Below are 6,365 nucleotides of genomic sequence, written 5' to 3' on the forward strand. Positions count from 1 at the left end.
CACTCTTGCTGGTTAATGTCTGGTTTGGCTTTAGTCAAGTTGGGTGTGTCTCCATTGCTAGTCTGTTCCTCGTTGTTGTGGGCAGGAATGTGAGCAGACTGAGAGCGCTCATCACTCAGCAAGAGAGAACCACATGGTTGTGGTTTTGATGTACTTGAATAAACCCAGAAGTCACATTTTGTAATAAAGACAAATAGCCGAAAGTGGTAGCATGAAATCAAAGGAATTATCGGCAGATCTCAGAGAAAATATTGTATTCAGGCATAAATCTGGGGAAGGATCCAGAAATATTTCTGTTGCTCTGAGAGTTCTAGTGAACTCCATGACCTCCATCATTGATCAATGGAAGAAGTCTGGGAATAGCTAAACTGAATGTCTAACTGACCGGGAAAGAAGGGCTTTAGTCCAGACCATGAACCTGATGGTCACTCTGTAGGTGCTCCATCATTCCTCTGTGGAGAGAGGAGAGCCTTCCACAAGGTCAGCCATCTCTGCAGCAACCCACCAATCAGGCCTGGATGGTACAGTGACCAGACCAAAGGTATTCCTTGATAAAAAAACAAAAAAACAAAAAACAAAGCCATGTGGTATTTACCAAGAGAAACAAGATTCTCTGGTCTGATGAGACAAAGACTGAACTCTTTGGAGTGAATGCATCATGTCTGGAGGAACCTGAGCTATGGGGATATTCGCAGCAACAGGAATTGGTAGACTACTCAGGATGGATGCAGCAATGTACAGAGACATACTGGATGAAAATCTGATCCAGAGCATCTTCACCTTGGACCAGGACATCAGTTCATTTTTCAGCAACAACGATCCAACACACCTGACCAGGATCTCAAAGGCTTCAGAACCATTCTGTGAAAGTCCAGACTTGAATCCAACTGAACGTCTGCGGAGAGATCTGAAAATGTCCGTCTCCCAGGCAACCTGATGGAGCTCGAGAAGTTTGGGCGTCTTTGCCTAAAGACTGGGGAGAAATGAAGTCTGAGTTGTATGGCACTTTTCAGGGCCTTCACAGACACTTTACAATAAAATCAGTTGTTTCCATTCACACATTCATACACTGATGATGGTAAGCCACTGGATAGTAGCCACAGCTGCCCTGGGGCAGTCTGACAGAAGCAAGGCTGCCATATTGTGCCATTGAACCTTCTGACCAACAGCAGCAGGCCAGGCAGGTGAGGACACCAGGACACAACAACAAAGGCAGACAGAGTGGGAATTGAGCTGACGATGACCCACCCACTGCGGGGCGAACTCCTACCACCATCATCACCATCACCCAAGTTAAGCTGGTGGCATCATATTCAAAAAGATTTGAGGCTGTAATTGAGCCAAAGGTTGATCAACAAAGTATTAACCAAAGCTGGGAATACTTGCACAATTCATGTGTCCGATTTTTGGTTTTCTAGTTTTATTAAATTTGCAAAAACTATTTTCTACATTCTCAGTATAGGGTATTTCTGTATAACATTTTGAGATATTAATTTAAAACAATTAGGATTAAGTCTGTAACATAAAACTTAGAAATTAATACTTTTCTAATCTCCTGTAGTTCTTGTTGAGGATTGCTTGTGTGTAAAGAGAAGCTGCAACACAACTGTTATTGTTTAGAGCTATTATAGTTCACAGACTTGCTTCAACCGACTCCAAAGCTTTAGACACCCTGCAAGGAAACCCTCCGAACCATCGATTGTTCGGTGGGACAGGGAGTACATGTGACTAAATGTTTGTGTAATTTTTCTGCAGCCTACATGCAGATTCCCAGCAGGAGAATATGGAAACATTTGGCAGGACAAGACCTCTCCCACACCAGCAGCCCACTGTTCTTTGTTTACACTCTCCCTCAGATCCGCAACATTGGACAGAAAAATCCTTTCACTCCTTTGAAGTGGGCAGTCAGATGAGGAGCTGGAATCTTCTTACAGCATCACGTTGCGTCAGTCCGATCCCGTGAGAAGAATTTTACAATCAACGAATAACTGTGGTATTTTGTCCTCATTCATAAATGCACCAGGAAACTCACCAACAGAACGGGTGGCAGCAGCTTCTGCCACTTAGAGGGAATTAGTTTGTTCACTTACTGCTTCCAGTGACACCTGGCTGTGCAGAGTAGGTATGAGTATGCAACTGAAATTAACCTGGAATACCAAAGATGGCTTTCCTTGCTGAAATCTGGGTGCCGTAGGTTTAATTATTAATGTTCAAAAATTTCTCTCTGCCATGAAGAAGTTTCACACCCTCTCATCTAATTTTTACCCTGATGCCCCACTGCTAGAAACCAGATCGATGCACCCAGAAGGATCTGTGTTTTTAAAGAATCAGATTTCTGTTGTCTTGAGATGTTTTTATTGAGCTGTAGGTCAGTCGGTCAGAAACACCCCATCTTTTCCTCTCCAGTCGTTTTTTTGTGTTGTTGGATCAGTAACTCAGGTCGCCTTCCCTCTGCAGCATCAGATGCTGCAGTAGAGCCGGTGGATGATCTTAGAAGCAAGTTTGACTACAAAACCAATAAGTAACAGATTTCATAATTTCCTTGATAGTTTTACTGTCTCTGTCCAAAAAAGCTCACAGAATAACCAAACCTCATCATGTTTTATAGTTACTAAATTTTTAAATTTTCTGTTTAATAAATTGAAGCTCTAAAGAGCTCCAATTAATTTCTTCCATCAGTGGAAGACCCCGATACTCTAAACAGAACCCAGTGGAGGTATTCTTTCATTGTCCGAAGTGCTAACCCCGTCCCAACCAACTCCCACCTCTGAGGGGTTAACACTTACACAGTTATCCTTTCAACGGCTACAGAGATCAATAACATGCCGAGTCTTACCCTCAACAAAATCTACAAGGAATTTTCTTTAGCTGGAGTAGAGGAATCCAGGAGCACCGTTGTTTTTCCTTGGCACTGATTGGCTGAACCCCCAAGTCCAGAAATAAGGGAAACCAGGGATGCAAAATTCTGCAGTATAACTAGGACTGTTTTCAGTCTTAGCACTGGAGAAAGTGCCAAGATTGTCTTCCAATGTCTACTTTCTGGAAATGGAGATAAGATACTGTTTGTAGTGCAAATAAGCACCACTATTTGGTGTTCCTTTGGTTCAGAAACTAAAGAAACCAAAGAAACACGGTGTCTTTCTTTGGTGTCTGAACTATTTGGTGTCAGTAGTTCAGACACTTATATATTTAGATATATTTGATGTTTGAACTATTGAAATAGGCAGTTATAAAGAGGGAGTTAACTGTTCGCTGGCGGTTGTGCTCACTAAACTCCCCAAATACTGAGGAGATCCTCCTGTGGATTAAATTTGATTCAACGCTCCATTTTATTCCTGTGTTGAATCATTTCATGTCAGTGGCCTTCAGCAGGATGTTATAAGTTGTTTCTGTTACCAATGAGCGCAAAACGTTGCCAATGTTGCACTAATGTTGGGAAAAAAAGAGTTTCACAATTGCCATTAAATGATAAACACAATTAAAATCAAGTGTGAATAAGTTTTTTTCCTATGATGACTCATTAAAATCATGCCACACCATCATCCTCCAACTATTTCCTGTCGTCCTTTTCTTCTTCATTTCTGCCAGTAGTAACATACAGTTGTTGATCATATGATGCAAAAAAGTGTTTCCATTGCAGTTTTGAGAAATAAACCAATTTTGATAAAGTCAACAAAGAATTTCACCTCATCCTAGCGCCAAAGCCCTTTATCAAAAAATAGGAGTTTTTTTCTAAATTGCTGTGTATCCATTATGCATATTTATTTTCAAAATGTCAAATTGAGCATTTATATGGTGAATGGAAACATGGCTACTGTCCAGTCCAACAGGGACAGAAGAATGTTTCGGGCCTGGGGGAACTGTTGCACCCAGACAGACAGGCAAGTCGGGATTGAACTGCAGACATGGATTAAGGTGGAATTATGATGTCTGACCTGCAGGTATTCAGAAAAGTACAAGTTCAATAAATGTTGAACATTTTGACCTCGTCTGAATGCAGGAAATTATCTGTCTGCAGCCTCCGGAGAGCTCCGACTGATTTACCCCATGGTCTCGATATTTCTTCCATGTTGCTTCGATTCTCTGAATCCTCATGTGACAATCCTCACAAAACTCCAACAAGTCTGTGCTTTAAAGATTAAAACTTTGCATAACATCTTTCCAAGAAAGCTCTCTGCTGTCTGAGTCGTCACATGTGCAGAGTCACTGTGGAGGCATCTGGCAGCTTCGGCTTTAAATCTGGATGGTGAGCATTTTTATCTCTCTTCTCTGCCTGAACCTGAACAGGAAATCTTTATTCAGATTAGTCATCTACTAAATCAAGCTGCAAAAATCTGCAAGACGTGTTTTCATTTTTAAAATACTCAAATGCCATCTGGCAGGAAGGAAGCCTCCCTATGGTTTCCTGTTATATTTTACATAACTGTGGTGTCACTGAAACAGCAGCAAATACTAAAAACTGTAAAAAAAAAATTCAAAACTGAATTTCCTTTGAGGATCAATATAGTATTTTTGAACTAAATTGAACCTCTAAATGGTTATTTAGGAGAAAAAATCATTTTCTTCCGCTGTTTCTTCAGCTCTTCTTGATATTTAAATGAAACTGTGAGTTTTGAGCTTTTTTTAAACAAACACTCCAGGCGTATTTGGTGTTAAGAAAAGCATGAATTGTGGGGAAGCACTTCATGCTCTGAGCTGGTGGACCTATGATGCTGTGGGCCTGCATCTCTCCTGATACAGAAAGGTTTGGATGAAAATTCTGCTGGTTTCTGTGAGAAAAATATTTAAAACAATGATTATTATGTCTTTCAGAAAAATAATGAGGTAAAACATTTGACCAAATCAACTTTCCTGACACAGGAGCATCAGAATGAGACTTGAGCATTTCATCCCCAACAAACCAGTTAAGGCTGCACTCAAATCCAAACAGAAATCCCACGAAGGAAAAGCTTTTGTCTCAAATCTCTGAAACACCAAACAATCAGATCAGAGGAGCTGCTGCAGAAGCAGGAGCAAGACGAAGAGGAAGAGCAGCTGGCCTGGAGTTCAGAGGAACATTTTCTCCGTTCATGTTCCTGTTTACACTGAGCAGAATCTGGATTGTTTTCTGCTTTTCATCTCTCTTCATTGATGATGGCAGCTGGACAGAGTCTCTATGGTGCAAACCAAACGCAAAATCATAAAATATACATGTAACTTATTGATACAGAGCCATGAAAAAATATTTTCTCTCTTACAGATTTCTTCTTCTTTTGTCACAAAGATGAATACAAAGGCATATTTTGATTTCTGTGAAGCATTAATTGCCCCTTAAAGCTAATAACTGGTTTTTCCACTCTTAGCTTCAACAGCCAATCAAATGTCTTTACCATTATTCTGGAAGAATTTTAACCCACTCTGCTTTGCAGAATTGCTTTAATTCTAGCTGCGTTTCCATTACAAGCATGTGCAAAACTTTGTCAATATTCCGCTAATGTCGAGAAAACTACTTCACAATTGCAGTGTTTCCATTAAATAAGAAACATAATTAAAACCACACATGAATAAGTTTGTTCGCATAAAAAACATTCCGCACCATGATTCTCCAACTACTTTCTGTCGTCTTCTTCGTAGCCAGAGGCAACATCTGATTAAGTGTCTCGTGTGATGCGAAAAAGGGTTTCCACTGGAGTAATGCAAAATAAACCAATTCCAATATGTCTAAATAAAAACACCAAAACTTTTTATCAACAAGCAAGGGTTTTCTTTTCAAAATTGAATGAACAATAATAACAATAAAGCTTCAGCTTTATCAATTTAAGTGGATTGAGAGCAGTTAGATAGTAACTAGTTACATTTTCTCAATTACATTTACTTGAGTAACTTTTTTGAAAAGATGTACTTTCAGGAGTATTTTTACTATGCTTTACCTTTTACTTTTACCTTAGTAATTTTATTTTGAAGTACCGCTACTCTTCTGGATTCCCCACCCACTCAATGAATTCAAACATGTTTTAACCAAAAATCCACGATACCTTAAATTTTTGATAAAGTTAAATATGTTTCTTATTGAAAGATAAGAAACTTAGCCTGATTTTATTTTTTTATTTATATATATTATAGCCATGTTGGTCCTTAAAATACCGAAGTTTCCACTTAGATTTATATTTTTGTCTTTCCGATTATGTGAGTTTTAAATATTAAATAACTGATTATTTGATGAGTTACTCCTTGAATTGCTGCTTACACCGAATACTTTTTTTTTTTTTTTTGCTCTTACTTGAGCATTTCTTGGATGGCTACTTTTTACTTTAACTTGAGTAAAAACATGTTGAAATATCACTACTACTCTTACTGGAGTACAATTTTTGGCTACTCTGCCCACC

The sequence above is a fragment of the Poecilia mexicana genome, unplaced genomic scaffold, assembly GCF_051168715.1.
Source record: "Poecilia mexicana isolate PSO_F unplaced genomic scaffold, ASM5116871v1 scaffold_6, whole genome shotgun sequence".
NCBI lineage: Eukaryota > Metazoa > Chordata > Actinopteri > Cyprinodontiformes > Poeciliidae > Poecilia > Poecilia mexicana.